This window comes from Phocoena sinus, chromosome 9 (genome assembly GCF_008692025.1).
Source record: "Phocoena sinus isolate mPhoSin1 chromosome 9, mPhoSin1.pri, whole genome shotgun sequence".
NCBI lineage: Eukaryota > Metazoa > Chordata > Mammalia > Artiodactyla > Phocoenidae > Phocoena > Phocoena sinus.
Genome location: NC_045771.1, coordinates 11,325,323 through 11,344,242, shown reverse-complemented (window position 1 = coordinate 11,344,242; position 18,920 = coordinate 11,325,323). Strand labels below are relative to the sequence as shown.

Genomic DNA, 18,920 nt, shown 5'->3' with positions numbered 1-18,920 from the left:
GGATTTTGTCTAACCACTTCATTAATTTCTTTCCTCCATTTAAGAGCAGATGTTTAGGAGAAGAAATTATCTTCCAATAAATTGAATTTCAAGAATGTAACTTTTTTCCTCCTTGATTTCCAGCTGCAAAACTGGGTCCCATTGTGTTCTTCATCTACGGATATGTTCAAGCAGAGTTTCGTTAATGATTTGGCAGAGACATTCAAGGAGAACTTTAAGTTCAGGTGGGTGGGTTCTCCCTGTGGTCTAAAAGCCACTTTCCAATTCTGATTTTCCTTAATTTGTTATTTTGACATCATTAGTTCAGTCCGGAGAAACTCATGGGCCAGGGAAATAAAACGCAGACATGGGTGAGTGAGTTCATTTTGCTGCGGCTGTCCAGTGACTGGGGGACTCAAGTCTCCCTTTTGGTCTTGATCTTGGCCATGTACTTGGCGACTGTTGTGGGAAATTTCCTCATTCTTCTTCTGATCGGACTGCACAGCATGCTTCATACCTCCATGTATTTCTTCCTTAGTGTTTTATCTTTTATGGACCTTTGTTATGTAAACAGTTTTGCCCCACAAATGCTGGCCCACCTGCTCTCAGTCTAGAAGTCCATCCCATTCCATAGCTGCTCCAGCTCTATGCACCCCTGGCATTGGGTGGGTCTGAGTTCTTTTTGCTGGGAGCCATGGCCTATGACTGCTGCGTGATGGTGTGCTACCCACTGCATTACACAGTCATGCACAGAGGGCTGTGCCTGGGGCTGGCTGCCGGCTGCTTGGTGGCTGGTTCCATGAATTCACTGATGGAAACAATCATCACCTTTCGGCTTCTCCTGTGTCACAGTGTTATTAATAACTTTGCCTGTGCGACCCTAGCAGTGCTACGGCTAGTCTGTGTGGACATCTACTTCAACAAGGTCATGGTGGTTGCCTCAGTATTTCTGGTGATCATGCTTCCCTGTTCCCTGGTTCTGTTCTCCTATGGTCGTATAGTTGTTGCCATTCTGCGCATTTGTTCTACTCAGAGATGTAGCAAAGTGTCTGGGACGTGCACTTCTCACCTCACTGTGGTTTGCATGTGCTTTGGGACTACCATCTTCACCTACCTGGGGCCACGGTCAGCCTCCTCAGTGGAAGAGGAGAAGATGGTTGCTCTGTTCTATGCTGTGGTGGCACCTATGTTGAACTCCTTGATTTACAGCTTGAGGAATAAAGAAGTTACGGCTGCTCTCTATAAATTTTTAGAGAAATTCAGAGGTAAAGGGTGAAGACTATAAGAACTTCTTGCTATCTATTAGCAGAATCAAAAAGGAGATCAGATAAGTGAAGGTGGGACTGCCACACTCACGCTAAGGAAGACTATCATGGTCAGACCCTTGCTTTCAAATGAAGAATTCCTCCACATGATGAATGGATTTCCTTATACAGGCCAATACCAGATAATTTACATGTCAGTGATTCAGCAGAGAGCCTTTTTTTAGATCGTCTTCTCTCAGGTATTCAGTAGTATTTAGACATCATCTGCCTATTTAAAAATTTTATTAGCGTACCAGTGTTTAAAGAAATGAGCCATGACTTCATCAAGCAGACCTGGTTTGTGGATTGAATGGGTAGATGAATTCCACCAATTAGGTTCACTTATACTTCTGTGGAACAGAATAGATAATGTCTGTTTTTCTTTCTACATGACAATACTCCAATTGTTTGTAGAATAGCTTAATTTTCTCCAGGATAACCACGAATGGTTTTTTCAACTCTTTAAAAAATAATATCAGTTTTGAAACTTTCAATACCATCTGTGCCTTAGTCTAGACTGTGATATTATATCCTGAAATAAATAATATATGATAGAATGTTTGTTCAGGCCATTATGCTGGATCTCATTTGCTTTTAAGATGAGAAATCTGTGGCTTCACTGTAGTCTCTTTTTATTGTGGTAAAACATACAATATGTAACAAAATTTTCTGTTTTAGTCATTTTTAAGTGTACACTTCAGTGGCGTTAATTACATTTGCAATGCTGTGCAAACATCACCACTATCTTATTTCCAAAATTATTCATTACCAGTCTTTTTTTTTTTTCGGCGGTACGCGGGCCTCTCCCTGTTGTGGCCTCTCCCACTGTGGAGCATAGGCTCCGGACGTGCAGGCTCAGCGGCCATGGCTCACGGGCCTAGCCACTCCGCGGCATGTGGGATCTTCCCAGACCGGGGCACGAACCCGTGTCCTCTGCATCAGCAGGTGGACTCTCAACCACTTTGCTACCAGGGAAGCCCACCAGTCTTTTATACAACTAATTTCCCAAGACCTGGTTCCTATAATCTGGTTACAAAGACTCTACACCCATTACACTCTTTTCTTTTTTTAACTTAAAAGTATATGCATTTTGTTCTGCTAATTGTTACTGATTTTCACACATCACACCAACTTGCCAAGATTATTTTGAATTTTGATTCTCCAATTCATTCCTTTTGTTTATTTTGTCTTTCTTTTTCAATGGATACAATAAGCAGAAAAAGTTATAAAAATAAACACCAAATAGTACATGTCAATTATGTATCACTGCAAACTTGGAAAAAAGTGGTCCACAATGTCTTATAGTTGGAATCGTATAGTATGCAGCCTTTTCAGATTGACTACTTTCACTTAGAGATTTACATTTAAGTTCATTCATGTCTTTTCATGGCTTAATCATTCATTTCTTTTTGGAACTGAATAAAATTCTGTTGTCTGCATGTAGCACAGTTCATTCATTTACCTACTAAAGGATATCTTGTTTGCTTCTGAGTTTTGGTAATTGTGAATAAAGCTGCTTATAAACATTCGTGTGCAGGTATTGTGTGAACGTATTTTCAACTCCTTTGGGTAAATACCAAGTAGCCTGATTGCTGGATCGTATGGTAAAGGTATGTTTTGCTTTGTAGGAAACCACCAAACTGTCTTCCAAAGTGGCTGTATCACTTCACGTTCCCACGAGCAATGAATGAGAGTTTCTGTTGCTCCATATTTCACCAGCATTTGGTGTTGTCAGTGTTTTGTATTTTGGCCATTCTAACAGGTGTGTAGTGGTATTTTACTGTTGATTTAATTTGCATTTCCCTGATGACACATGATATGAAGCATCTTTTCATATGTTTATTTGCCAACTCTATATATTCTTTGGTGACGTGTCTGTTAAGGTCTTTGGGCCATTTTTTAATCAGGTTGTTTGTTTTCTTATTGTTGATTTTTAAGAGTTACTTGTATATTTTAGATAACAGTTCTGTATCAGATGTATCTTTTGCAAAAATTTTCTCTCAGCATCTGGATTGTCTTTCCATTCTCTTGACATCATTCACTTTTAAATGGTGATAGAAATACATATTTACATATGCAAGAACTCAAAATTATGACCCATTCATCCTTCATTAAGACCACAGGCAATACAACAAAAAATGTGAAAACTTCAAACAGAAGATGGTTTAAATGAAGGACTGGGGGGCATGAAACTGAAGCTGTGATAAGACAGGTAACAAGCTAAAACCTTCTAAGTGTAAAATTGAGTTTAAAAAGCTCTAAATTTCGAGGAGAGGAACCAAGATGGCGGAGTAGAAGGATGTGCTCTCACTCCCTCTTGCGGGAACACCAGAATCACAACTAGCTGCTGGACAATCATCGACAGGAGGACACTGGAACTCACCAAAAATTATACCCCACGTACAAAGACAAAGGAGAAGCCACAATGAGACGGTAGGAGGGGCACAATCACAGTAAAATTAAATCCCATAACTGGTGGGTGAGTGACTCACAGACTGGTGAACACTTATACCACAGAAGTCCACCCACTGGAGTGAAGGTTCTGAGCCCCACATCAGGCTTCCCAACCTGGGGGTCTGGCAACGGGAGGAGGAATTCCTAGAGAATCAGACTTTGAAGCCTAGAGGGAATTGATTGCAGGACTTCGACAGGACTGGGAGAAACAGAGACTCCACTCTTGGAGGGCACACACAAAGCAGTGTGTGCATCGGGACCCAGGGGAAGGAGCAGTGACCCCAGGGGAGACTGAACCAGACCTACCTGCTAGCGTTTGAGGGTCTCCTGCAGAGGCGGGGTGGGGGGGGCGCTGTGGCTCACCGTGGGGACAAGGACACTGGCAGCAGAAGTTCTGGGAAGTACTCCTTGGTGTGAGCCCTTCTAGAGTCTGTCATTAGCTCCACAAAGAGCCCAGGTAGCCTCCAGTGTACTCCTTGGTGTGAGCCCTTCTAGAGTCTGTCATTAGCTCCACAAAGAGCCCAGGTAGCCTCCAGTGTTGGGTTGCCTCAGGCCAAACAACCAACAGGGAGGGAATCCAGCCCAACCCATCAACAGTCAAGTGGATTAAAGTTTTACTGAGCTCTGCCCACCAGAGCAACAGTCAGCTCTACCCACCACCAGTCCCTCCCATCAAGCCTCTTAGATAGCCTCATCCACCAGAGGGCAGACAGCAGAAGCAAGAAGAACTACAGTCCTGCAGCCTGTGGAACAAAAACCACATTCACAGATAGACAAGATGAAAAGGCAGAGGGTTATGTACTAGATGAAGGAAAAAGATAAAGCCCTAGAAAAACAACTGAATGAAGTGGAGATAGGCAACCTTCCAGAAAAAGAATTCAGAATAATGATAGTGAAGATGATCCAGGGCCTCAGAAAAAGAATGGCGGCAAAGATCAAGAAGCTGCAAGAAATGTTTAACAAAGACCTAAAGAATTAAAGAACAAACAAATAGAGATGAACAATACAATAACAAATGAAAACTATACTAGAAGGAATCAACAGCAGAATAATTGAGGTAGAAGAATGGTAAGTGACCTGGAAGACAGAATGCTGGAATTCACTGCTGTGGAAGAGAATAAAGAAAAAAGAATGAATAGAAATGAAGACAGCCTAAGAGACCTCTGGGACAACATTAAATGCAACAACATTCGCATTATAAGGGTCCCAGAAGGAGAAGAGAGAGAGAACCAGAGAAAATATTTGAAGAGATTATAGTTGAAAACTTCCTTAACATGGGAAAGGAAATAGCCACCCAAGTCCATGAAGCACAGCAAGTCCCATACAGGATAAACCCAAGGAGAAACATGCCAAGACACATAGTAATCAAATTGGCAAAAATTAAAGACAAAGAAAAAGTATTGTAAGCAGCAAGGGAAAAACGAAAAATAACATACAAGGGAACTCCCATAAGGTTAACAGCTGATTTCTCAGCAGAAACTCTACAAGCCAGAAGGGAGTTGCATGATTCTTAAAGTGATGGAAGAACCTACAACCAAGATTACCCAGCTAGGATCTCATTCAGATTCGATGGAGAAATCAAAAGCTTTACAGACAAGCAAAAGCTAAGAGAATTCAGCACCACCAAACCAGCTCTACAACAAATGCTGAAGGAACTTCTCTAAGTGGGAAACACGAGAAGAAAAGGACCTACAAAAACAAACCCAAAACAATTAAGAAAATGGTCATAGGAACATACATATTGATAATTACCTTAAACATGAATGGATCAAGTGCTCCAACCAAAAGACACATGCTTGCTGAATGGATACAAAAATAAGACCCATATATATGCTGTCTACAAGAGACGCACTTCAGACCTAGGGACACACACAGACTGAAAGTGAGGGGATGGAAAAAGGTATTCCATGCAGATGGAAATCAAAACAAAGCTGGAATAGCTATACTCATATCAGATAAAATAGACGTTAAAATAAAGAATGTTCCAAGAGACAAGGAAGGACACTACATAATGATCGAGGGATCAATCCAAGAAGAAGATAAAACAATTATATATGCACCCAACATAGGAGCACCTCAATACATAAGGCAACTGCTAATAGCTATAAGAGAGGAAATTGACGGTAACACAATAATAGTGGGGGACTTTAACACCTCACTTACACCAATGGACAGATCGTCCAAAATGAAAATAAATAAGGAAACACAAGCTTTAAATGACACAATAGACCAGACAGAGTTAATGGATATTTATAGGACATTCCATCCAAAAACAGCAGATTACACTTTCTTCTCAAGAGCGTACAGAACATTCTTTAGGATAGATACATGTTGGGTCACAAATCAAGCCTCAGTAAATTTAAGAAAATTGAAATCATATCAAGCATCTTTTCTGACCACAACGCTATGAGATTAGAAATGAAATACAGGAGAAAAAAAGTAAAAGACACAAACACATGGAGGCTAAACAATAACTAAATACCCAAGAGATCACTGAAGAAATCAAAGAGGAAATCAAAAAATACCTAGAGACAAATGACAATGAAAATATGATGATCGAAAACCTATGGGATGCAGCAAAAGCAGTTCTCGGAGGTTTATAGCTATAAAAGCCTACCTCAAGAAACAAGAAAAATCTCAAGCAAACAATCTAACCTTACACCTAAAGGAACTGGAGACAGAAGAACAAACAAAACCCAAAGTTAGCAGAAGGAAAGAAATCACAACGGTCAGAGCAGAACAAAATGAAATAGAAACCAAGAAAACAATAGCAAAGATCAATAAAACTAAAAGGTGGTTCTTGGAGAAGATAAACAAAATTGATAAACCATTAGGCAGACTCATCAAGAAATAGAGGGAGAGGACTCAAACCAATAAAATTAGAAATGAAAAAGGAGAAGTTACAACAGACACCGCAGAAATACAAAGCATCCTAAGAGACTACTACAAGCAACTCTGTGCGAATAAAATGGACAACCTGGAAGAAATGGACAAATTCTTAGAAAGGTATAACCTTCCAAGACTGAACCAGGAAGAAACAGAAAATATGAACAGACCAATCACAAGTAATGAAATTGAAACTGTGATTCAAAATCTTCCAACAAAGTCCAGGACCAGATGGCTTCACAGGTGAATTCTATCAAACATTTAGAGAAGAGCTAACACCCATGCTTCTCAAACTCTTCCAAAAAATTGCAGAGGAAGGAACACTCCCAAACTTATTCTATGAGGCCACCATCACCCTGATACCAAAACCAGACAAAGATACTACAGAAAAAGAAAATTACAGACCAATGTCATTGATGAATATAGATGCAAAAATCCTCAACAAAATACTAGCAAACAGAACCCAACAACACATTAAAAGGATCATACACCATGATCAAGTGGGATTTATCATAGGGATGCAAGGATTCTTCAATATACGTAAATCAATAAATGTGATAAACCATATTAACAAATTGAAGAATAAAAACCATATGATCATCTTAATAGTTGCAGAAAAAGCTTTTGACAAAATTCAACACCCATTTATGATAAAAACTCTCCAGAAAGTGGGCACAGAGGGAACCTATCTCTATGTAATAAAGGCCATATATGACAAACCCATAGCAAACAACATTCTCAATGGTGAAAAATGGAAAGCATTTCCTCTAAGATCAGGAAGGAGACAAGGATATCCACTCTCACCACTATTATTCAACATAGTTTTGGAAGTCCTAGCCATGGCAATCAGAGAAGAAAAAGAAATATAAAGAATACAAATTGGAAAAGAAGTAGTAAAACTGTCACTGTTTGCAGATGACATGATACTATACATAGAGAATCCTAAAGGTGCCACCAGAAAACTACTAGAGCTAATAAATTAATTTGGTAAAGTTACAGGATACAAAATTAATGCACAGAAATGTCTTGCATTCCTATACACTAATGATGAAAGATCTGAAAGAGAAATTAAGGAAACACTCCCATTTACCACTGCAACAAAAAGAATAAAATACCTAGGAATAAACCTACCTAGGGAGACAAAAGACCTGTATGCAGAAAACTATAAGACACTGATGAAAGAAATTAAGGATGGTACCAACAGATGGAGAGATATACCATGTTCTTGGATTGGAAGAATCAACATTGTGAAAATGACTATACTACCCAAAGCAGTCTACAGATTCAATGCAATCCCTATCAAATTACCAATGGCATTTTTTACAGAACTAGAACAAATCGTCTTAAAATTTGTATGGAGACTCAAAAGACCCCGAATACCCAAAGCAGTCTTGAGGGAAAAAAACAGAGTGGGAGGAATCAGACTCCCTGACTTCAGACTATACTACAAATCTACAGTAATCAGGACAATATGGTACTGGCACAAAAACAGAAACATAGATCAATGGAACAAGATAGAAAGCCCAGAGATGAACCCACGCACCTATGGTCAACTAATCTATGACAAGGAGGCAAAGGTATACAATGGAGAAAAGACAGTCTCTTCAATAAGTGGTGCTGAGAAAACTGGACAGCTACATGTAAAAGAATGAAATTAGAACACTCCCTAACACCATACACAAAAATAAACTCAAAATGGATTCGAGTCCTAAATGTAAGACCAGACACTATAAAGTTATTAGATGAAAACATAGGAAGAACACTCTTTGAGATAAATCACAGCAAGATCTTTTCGATCCACCTCCTAGAGTAATGGAAATAAAAACAAAAATAAACAAATGAGACCTAATGAAACTTCAAAGCTTTTGCACAGCAAAGGAAATCACAAACAAGACGAAAAGACAACCCTCTGAATGGGAGAAAATATTTGCAAACAAATCAGTGGACAAAAGATTAATCTCCAAAATATATATACAGCTCATGCAGCTCCACATTAAAGAAACAAACAACCCAATCCAAAAATGGACAGAAGACCTAAATAAACATTTCTCCAAAGAAGACATACAGATGGCCAAGAACCACATGAAAAGCTGCTCAACATCACTAATTATTAGAGAAATGCAAATCAAAACTACAATGAGGTATCACCTCACACCAGTTAGAATGGGCATCATCAGAAAATCTACAAACAACAAATGCTGGAGAGGGTTTGGACAAGAGGGAACCCTCTTGCACTGTTGGTGGGAATGTAAATTGATATAGCCACTATGGAGAACAGTATGAAGGTTCCTTAAAAAACTAAAAATAGAACTACCATATGATCCAGCAATCCCACTACTGGGCATATATCCAGAGAAAACCATAATTCAAAAAGACACATGCATCCCAATATTCATTGCAGCAGTATTTACAATAGCCAGGTCATGGAAGCAACCTAAATGCCCATCGACAGACGAATGGATAAAGAAGATGTGGCACATATTTACAATGGAATATTACTCAGCCATAAAAAGGAACGAAATTGAGTCATTTGTTGAGATGTGGCTGGATCTAGAGACTGTCATACAGAGTGAAGTAAATCAGAAAGAGAAAAACAAATATCATATATTAATGCATGTATGTGGAGCCTAGAAAAATGGTACAGATGAACCGGTTTGCAGGGCAGAAGTTGAGACACAGATGTATAGAACAAACGTATGGACACCAAGGGGGGAAAATCATGGTATGATGGGGATGGTGGTGTGATGAATTGGGCGATTGGGATTGACATGTATACACTGATGTGTATAAAATTGATGACTAATAAGAACCTGCAGTATAAAAAAAACAAACAGAAAAAAACAACTAAACTTTCTTTGGGTTATTTGTATGGAAATATGTTAATATAAATGTTTCAGATATTACATGAAAGTTCTAAAAATCTTGTATGTTCTTTTATAATGTTATAAGTCATAATTCTAGTTATTACTTTAAAATGTATATGTCAGTAATAACTAAATTTCCTTTTCAATTGCATTATTATGAACTTTCATCAAATCTTTAAAAAAAAAACCAAAACTAAATTTCTACATGTTGAAAGTGAAGAAACAAAGGCCAGAGTGGGGAGTACAAAATGAAGCTGCTGCCCCCCGAGGGAATAAGGACTTGGATATAGCCCAGTGTCTAGAAAGAGGTCTTAATTGCCTCTGATTAACCGCTTTCCCTTAAGGGACTATCCCAAGTAATTCTTTCATGCCTCTTAACCCTGTGTATCTGAGGCTTGGCAGGAAGTCCACAGTTTACAGCTTGTCCTTCATCATCTGGGCTTTTATCTCAATTTGCCCTAAATATCTGACCAAAATACTAATCTGCTCTGATTATTACAATCATTCCCAGTTGTCCCCTGAAACTTGTGCTCCATCATCAGCAAAATGCTCTATATTCTGAATGGCTTTTAAAAAATGTATTCTTCCCTTTCGTACTTGAATGTCAAGCCGACTGTTCACTGAGAGCTCTGATTCCACTCAGTCCTCTGAAATGCACACTCATTTTCTCTGATATTTTCTCTAATACTGAGTAGGAAAGTGAAGAGTATCTTTCCTGATCCTCTGCCACTTCCGGACCATTGCTCTTTTTACTTTTTCCTAAATTACTCCAGTTCCTTTGAAGCATATGGTATCAGACTGTTGCACCATCATCCCCTTTTTTTCTTCACTTACCACCCATCCTCCTTATTTTACGCTGGTTTACTACTAATTCTGTTGTACATGTGAAAATTTCTACATCAATGCAAAAGATCCATTCAGTATCCTGGCATCTCTGTTATTTGACTTTCTATTTCTTTCCATTGTTTTGTCCTCTGACGCACTTCAGTCATCATCTTTGGTGATCATAACCTAGACCTCTGCTCATACTCCATTATTAGAGAAATGCAAATCAAAACTACAATGAGATTATCACCTCACACCAGTCAGAATGGCCATCATCAAAAAGTCTACAAATAATAAATGGAGAGGGTGTGGAGAAAAGAGAACCCTCCCACAATGTTGGTGGGAATGTAAATGGTACAACCACTATGGAGAATAGTATGGAGGTTCCTTAAAAAACTAAAAACAACATTACCGTATGATCTAGCAATCCCACTCCTGGGCACAAGAAGACTGTATTTCAAAAAGATATATGCATCCAGTGTTCATAGCAGCACTATTTACAGTAGCCAAGACGTGAAAGCAGCCTAAATGTGCATTGACAGATGAATGGATAAAGAAGATGTGGTATGTATATACAATGGAATACTACTAAGTCATAAAAAAGAATGAAATAATGTTATTTGCACCAACATGGATGGATCTAGAGATTATCATACTAAGTGAAGTAAATCAGAAAGAGAAAGACGATTACCGTGTGATATCACTTACATGTGGAATCTAAAATGTGACACAAATGAACTCATTCATGAACAGAAACAGACTCACAGACAGAAAACAAACTTCAGGTTATCAAAGGGGAAAATGGGGCTGGGGAGGGATAAATAGGGAGTTTAGGATTAGCAGATACAAACTACTATATATAAAATAGATAAACAAGGTCCTACTGTATAGCACAGGGAACTATATTCAATATTCTGTAATAAATCATAATGGAAAATAATATGAAAAAGAAAAAATATATACACTTTGGTCTACATCAGAAAAATTAACACAACATTGTTATCAACTACAAAAAATTAATTTGTTCAAAAAAATACTAAGACAATATTTTCAATAGATTTACACCAATAATCTCAAGAATTTAGATGAAATAGATAAAATCCTGGAAAATCAAAAAGTACCAAAACCTGCATAAGAAGAAATAGGTAACCTGCAAATTTTCTACCTATAAAAGAAATTGAAGGTACAATGAAAAACTTTTCCTGGCCCAGATGGCTCCACTAGTGAATTCTATTAAACTATATATACTAGTTCAAACTCTTCCAAAAAACAGAAAAGGAGTAAACACCCCATTATTTTATGAAGCCAGTATTACCCTCACACTGAACCAAACCAAGACATTACAAGAAGAAAACCACAGACCAATAACATTCATGAACAGACACACAGAATTCTAAAAATATTACCAAATAAAATCTGGTAATTTACAAAAATAGAACAGTTTATATTTTAGTTTAGTTCAGCATCCTTAAATAAATCAGTGTACATATTTCAGTATATCAACAGACTAAAAGGGAAAACCAATTGATCACCTCAATAGATGGCAAAAAAGTAAATAAATTCAACATTAATAATAAAAATCTTTACAAACTAGGTGTAGAAGGAAACTTCTTAACCTAATAAAGTTTATATACAAATAACATAGCTAACATCATACTTAATGGTGAAAAACTGAATAATTTTCCCTTTGAGATTGTGAACAGTGCCTGATGTCCATGATCATCATTTTCCTTTATCTGGAAATTCTGGCCAAAGTGATAAGGCCAGAAAAAGAAATAAAAGGAATGCAAATTAGGAAGAAATAAATAGAATCATTTTTATTCTCAGGCAACATTATCATTTACATAGAAAATCTCCAAGAATCTACAATAAAGGTCTTGGAATTAAAAAGGGAGTCTGGCAAAGTTGAAAGATGCAAAGACAATATACAAAGTATGTGTGTGTATATATGCATTTAAATATGTAGGTTAATTAAATATATAAATATAAATTATATTCTATACATATTTAAGGTAATGTTTCTGTAAACATTACTGAAAATGGTGAATAGGGAATTTCAAGACTTTATTTCTCCACAAAACAGCAAATAAGCTGGCAAAAACTTTTGTAGAACTCTGAAATCTAGTAAAAATTGACTACAAAAAGGAGAAGGATTAATAAAGACTGAAACTGCTGCATTTTGGTAAAATAGTGCTGGGGCATTTCAATTGCCCACTTATTACCTCTCACCTCCCATATTGGTGACAGCCATGAACGTGACAGTCTATACTCCTGATGGAGGTTGCTAGTTAAAACCAGCAATCTGGACCTTATTGTCAAAGAATTTCGGTTGTTTCAACCTATCTGGCAGCTACCTGAAGGGCTGACATAAAGGCTTGCCTTTGTTTCACTGACTCAGTGTTCTTAGGGCTGGGATGGCTTTCCATGTGGCGTTTGCGGAAAGTATTTAAAGGCAGAAGTATTGCAGCCTGACACTAGGGTTAACAGTCGAGACAGCCAACAGCCAGGCTGAAAAGATTGGGAAGGAAGAGGCTGGAAAAGGATATATATAGGAGAATAAGGGCTTTTAAAACCTCAGGTACATGCCAGGGAATTGAGAAGGCTTCAGGCATGCTCAAGGCTGGAGTCATGCTTAGAAAAAGGCTGAGAAGGATTTCACCTCTGGGTGACCTTCAGGCTCTGCAGGAAGTGAAGACCAAGACAGCGATATATACGTCTTGGGTAAGTGTCTAAAGCATGCCTCAAGCAGAACCAAATGTCCATCAAGTGGTGAATAGGTAACAAACAGGGTAATATCCATATACTGGAATACCACTTAGCAATAAAAAAGTGAACTGTCCTTTACAATTAAAAAATCTGGGCATAACAGAACAGATACAAGAATACACCGAAAAAAGGAAAAACATAGCCAAGGGACCTCAGGACCTGAGGGACAACACAACAGACAGTGAGTTCCCTGGGTTTCCTTAATGCTTCCCACATATCCTGGACAGAGATCTGCAAAATTCTCCAACCTGGAACTGTCAACAAGTATAAAAAAACAGCTCCAAGAAAAGCCTGTATAGCTGCTAGGATAGTGTCAGCATGTCATGGAATATAGCCGGTTTGTATCTGATGAACATCTCCAACCTATTTGGGATTATTTGTATGAAGTTCGGACCCTAAACGTGCTGTATAAAGGCTCACAGACACAGTAATTCATAGAATTACTAGACGGACATTCCCTATCTTTGGAGTAGAAGTGTGCTCCCCCTTTTTAGTCTCCCTGGCACACTGCCACCACAACAGGTGACCAGAACCTGGTTAGTGCAGTTATTGTTTGGTGGACACTCTGCCATTTCTTTCCATTAATGACCACCACATCATGATAGATTTAAAATCCATTTTGGAAAATTGTGGATGATATCAAATGAAACGTTTTGGCGGATGGCAAACATTTTGGGGGATGCTAGGATTTTGAGATAAGTAGGGGTCAGGGATTTGAAAGAAATGCCTTTTATTTGTTGCAATTTGTTTTTTATACTTCAACCCTAAGATAAACTATGTTAAAGGCTGCTTAGTTACCATAAACACATGTGGCAGACTGAATTGCTTATAACTGCCAATATTTCCATTTATCATTTCATGAAACCCCAGTGAATTTGACAGCTTTTCTTTCTGTGAGGGTACTTAAGAGTTCATCAGATTACAGAGGAATGATTTTAGTAAACTACAGTTTTGTCCCATAACACGAAATACTGGTCACATGGTTCCCAAAGGCAGCTGACAAAGTAATAATGATCCCATCATGATAAATTTATTTAGCACACAATTATGGCACAAGCATTTAAAACAAAAACTTTTATTTAAAATTTTACTGAAGTCTAGCAATATGTTTACTTTGGATATTAATGTCTCCCCTGGAGTGCTGAGATGATTGTCCCGTTTCAAGCAACTGAAGATTGAATAATACTTGAAAATCTATAAATAGATTTAAAAGTAGTACTTTTTCTTCTTTTCGTGTTTCAGCAATGAATAAATTCAAATGTGGTTCTTCTCAAAGCATGTAGCCATGAGTGAATTTCTTTCCCCTATGGAACTAATATTGTATAAAATAAGTAAGATTGTACAATAGGCAAATAGCAATTTCTCATGGCTCCCACGAGAGGCCCGAACTGCCATTGTCAAAGTACTTTTCTCTTGGGTGTTTGCAGAGATGCAGGGCAAAGTATTGAAACCATATAAAGCCCTCAGAATCCAAAGATCTTCACAGCTTGGTGTCCCTAAGACCACTGTAGCTTCCACCAGGAAGGCAATGGGTGCTCTGGCCCCAGGGTGCTGGCATGGTCATCCCGGTGCCACATCAGGCACAGATGTGGTCCTGGTGCCCAGGGCTCACCTCTCATCTCGTCCTGGCAATCAGTTTGGAAGCAGTTGGGTAATCTGTGCCCTTTCACGCTTTGTAGGTTTTAGAGAGTGGGTTCCTCACAGCTATTCAATACCTGAACCTTTCTTTTCTACTTCTTCCTATTTTAGAATCAGTGAAGAATTTCTTTTCACATTCTACCCCCTCAGAGGCTGCTGAGAGCCAAGGTAAGTGTCCCCTCTCAGAACATCACTTTCTAACGATACAGGCACCTCTGTTTCAGGTTCATATAGCACGGCAATGTTTAAATCCAAAATTTTAATTCTGTTATCACGCTTCTCCCTCCTACCCACCCTCAATCTCCAGCAATTAGGGTGATAATCTCATCTTCTGAACTCTAAGTACAGCCATATATGCAGTGAGCAGAGAGAACACATTCCCGCTACTATTTTTGAGGGGCATCTCCTGAAGTTGGGTCAGAAACAAGCACATCCAGTTCTGATCCCAACCTACAGATTTCTGTTATGCCTTCTGACATCCATGTACTGCAGGCTGCTGCATCTTCCCGGCAATTCATTTGTGATGGTGGCTACAAAAACTGCTGTTGTCTTGACAGGGAAGGAGGTTATATTTTTATCAAATTTTAATTACTTGGAATCTAGCCTTGTACAGAATCCAGACAGAATTAAAAGAAACTGTACACACAGCAGGCACAAGAATGGAGAGAAAAAGCTAAGGTGTTTGATTCTAGATCATTGGTAAAAATCTCAAATGAGGGGGTAACAAGTTTGAGTACACTGTAGTGGAGTAGCGACTACTATGAGTGAAAAGGTCTACAAAGTTTATGGTAAGATAATACATTGACAACACATATAGTTAATTCCTCCTATTTGTGTGTAATAGTTAGTGCTTATGCACTCTTCATTTAGTTGATGAGAAAGAGGGAGGTCTTTTGTTGAGCTTCCTCTAGGAGTGCAAAGTTACTTGTATGACTTATGAGCAGGTATGTCTAAATATTGGTTGTCTTTTTTAACAAATATTGTAACTGGGGTGATTTTTCTTTTCTTTGTGTGTGTCTTTAAGAATGTGTCTGTAAAGTATGAGGGTGTATTCCAACTAGTGTCTTAATCTCTGATTTGGCAACCCTGACTCATCCAAATCCACCCTCCCTCACATCAGTAACCAGGGTGGAATGTGAGGATGTTATCAGCTGCTGAAAAACGTTCAGTGATTACTTATTGTCTATAATACGGGATAATTCTTAAATCCCTTAGTACTTCATATAAAGGTCTCCATAATCTGGTCCTTAACACTATTTTATCTCTCTTTTTCTCTCTCTCTCCCCCACCTCCTTTCTCTCGCTCTCCTGTCCCCCACTTTCTCTCTCTCCTTTTCTGTGCATTCATTAACTTGCCCACTCACAGAGCAGGTAAATCTTAATGAGTTAATTCCCTGAAAATGTCAGGCTATTTCCTATCTCTGTGCCTTTGTTCACTCTGATTCATCTGCCTAAAATGCCTCATCCTCTAACTTATTTATATTTTAAGACTCAATCTAATGATTCTCTCTTCTCTGATACATTTACCAGGCATTTCTATATTTGTTTTCTATATAAAACATTGCTGTTTTATATGTGTGATTGAATACGTATCTGTGTCACATTTCATAAAATTTGAGCTCATCTCTAATAGCCTGTGCCTATAATGAAATTTCAGTACAGTTAGAGAACATTTCCTAAAGTTATCAGAAATTTTAAATATAAAAAAGGTGTTGAGGGCAAAATCTGGTATCCTTATCTGTACATGAGAGAGCCTAGTGGTTGAGGCTATGCTTCTGTAGTCAGACAGACATGGCTTCACTGTAATTCTGATTTCATTACTCTCAAGCTTGGAAATGTTACTTAATCAGTCTAAACTACAGTGTCCTCTGTGAAATCAGAGTAACAGTTCCTCACTGGTTTGTTTTGTAGATTAAATGGGATATTCAAAAAATATTTAGCAAATTTCCCAGCACCTAGCAATAATTGATAAATTATTATTAGAGAATATTCTGGACTGATTGTTCAGGCTTCATGTTAAAACTCATCAAAACAAAACCCTACCAAATTCATGCCCATTGCCATCTCTTCAAATCTGAGGAAATGTCTGTTAACATCCCAAGATTTCCCCATCATAGTAAATGGCACACTTCCATATAATAAGCCGTATACCTGAGATTCCTCCTTGATTTCTCTCTTCTCTTACCTCCCATATTTAATCCATCATTTACCATTAAAGATGCTTCTAAAATGGATCTTCAGTGCACTCACTTCCCTGAAACCACCGCTTTCAAGGTTACTGTCACCTTCCCTGAGCACCCTCCAATAGTCTCACAACTCCCACTCTTGCCTCCCTAGAATCTTTTGCAATGACAAAGTTATCTTTCCAAGCATGAATCATACCGTGCCCCTGTTCAGCTTGAATCCTTTCACTTGCTTCTCATTGTATTTTCTTTAACATCTTTATTGGAGTATAATTGCTTTACAATGGTGTGTTAGTTTCTGCTTTATAACAAAGTGAATCAGCTATACATATACATATATCCCCATATCTCTTCCCTCTTGCGTCTCCCTCCCACCCTCCCTACCCCACCCCTCTAGGTGGTCACAAACCACTGAGATGATCTCACTGTGTTATGTGGCTGCTTCCCACTATCTGTTTTATATTTGGTAGTGTATATACGTCCATGCCACTCTCTCACTTTGTGCCAGCTTACCCTTCCCCCTCCACGTGTCCTCAGGTCCATTCTCTACGTCTGCGTCTTTATTCCTGTCCTGCCCCTAGGTTCTTCAGAACCCCTTTTTTTTTTAGATTCCATATATATGGGTTAGCATACGGTATTTGTTTTTCTTTCTAACTTACTTCACCCTGTGTGACAGACTCTAGGTCCATCCACCTCACTACAAATAACTCAATTTCATTTCTTTTTGTGGCTGAGTAATATTCCATTGTGTATATGGGCCACATCTTCATTATCCATTCATCTGTTGGTGGACACTTAGATTGCTTCCATGTCCTGGCTATTGTAAATAGAGCTGCAGTGAGCATTGTGATAAATGACTCTTTTTGAATTATGGTTTTCTCAGGGCATATGCCCAGTAGTGGGATTGCTGGGTCGTATGGTAGTTTATTTATTTTTTTTTTTGTGGTATGTGGGCCTCTCACTGTTGTGGCCTCCCCTGTTGTGGAGCTCAGGGTCCGGACGCGCAGGCTTAGCAGCCATGGCTCACGGGCCTAGCCACTCCGCGGCATGTGGGATCTTCCCGGACCAGGGCACGAACCCGTGTCCCCTGCATCAGCAGGTGGACTGTCAACCACTGTGCCACCAGGGAAGCCCTATTTTTAGTTTTTTAAGGAACCTCTGTACTGTTCTCCATAGTGGCTGTATCAGTTTACATTCCCACTAACAGTGCAAGAGGGTTCCCTTTCCTTCACACCCTCTCCAGCATGTATTGTTTGTAGATTTTTTGATGATGACCATTCTGACCAGTGTGAGGTGATACCTCATTGTGGTTTTGATTTGCATTTCTCTAATAATTAGTGTTGTTGAGCATCCTTTCATGTGTTTGTTGGCAATCTGTATATCTTCTTTGGAGAAATGTCTATTTAGATCTTCTGCCATTTTTGGATTGAGTTGTTTGTTTTTGTGATACTGAGCTGCATGAGCTGCCTGTATATTTTGGAGATTAATCCTTTGTCATTTGCTTCATTTGCAAATATTTTCTCCCATTCTGAGGGTTGTCTTTTCATCTTGCTTTTATGGTTTCCTTTGCTGTGCAAAAGGTTTTAAGTTTAATTAGATCCCCTTTATTTATTTTTGTTTTTATTTCCATTTCTCTAGGAGATGGGTCAAAAAGGATCTTGCTGTGATTTATGTAATAGAGTGTTCTGCTTATGTTTTCCTCTAAGAGTTTTATAGTGTCTGGCCTTACATTTAGGTCTTTAATCCATTTTGAGTGTATTTTTGTGTGTGGTGTTAGGGAGTGTTCTAATCTCATTCTTTTACTTGTAGATTTCCAGTTTTCCCAGCACCACTTGAAGAGGCTGTCTTTTCTCCATTGTATATTCTTTCCTCCTTTATCAAAGATAAGGTGACCATGTGTGTGAGTTTATCTCTGGGCTTTCTATCCTGTTCTATTGATCTGTATCTCTTTTTTTGTGCTAGTACCATACTGTCTTGATTACTGTAGCTTTGTAGTATAGTCTGAAGTCAGGGAGACTGATT

The 18,920-nt window shown here is 38.5% G+C and overlaps 1 pseudogene; it reads left to right on the top strand.

Annotated features, from left to right (window-relative positions):
• Window positions 1-320: 320 nt before the first annotated feature.
• LOC116759736 lies at window positions 321-1,255 on the top strand (annotated as a pseudogene).
• The last annotated feature ends 17,665 nt before the right edge of the window (window positions 1,256-18,920 follow it).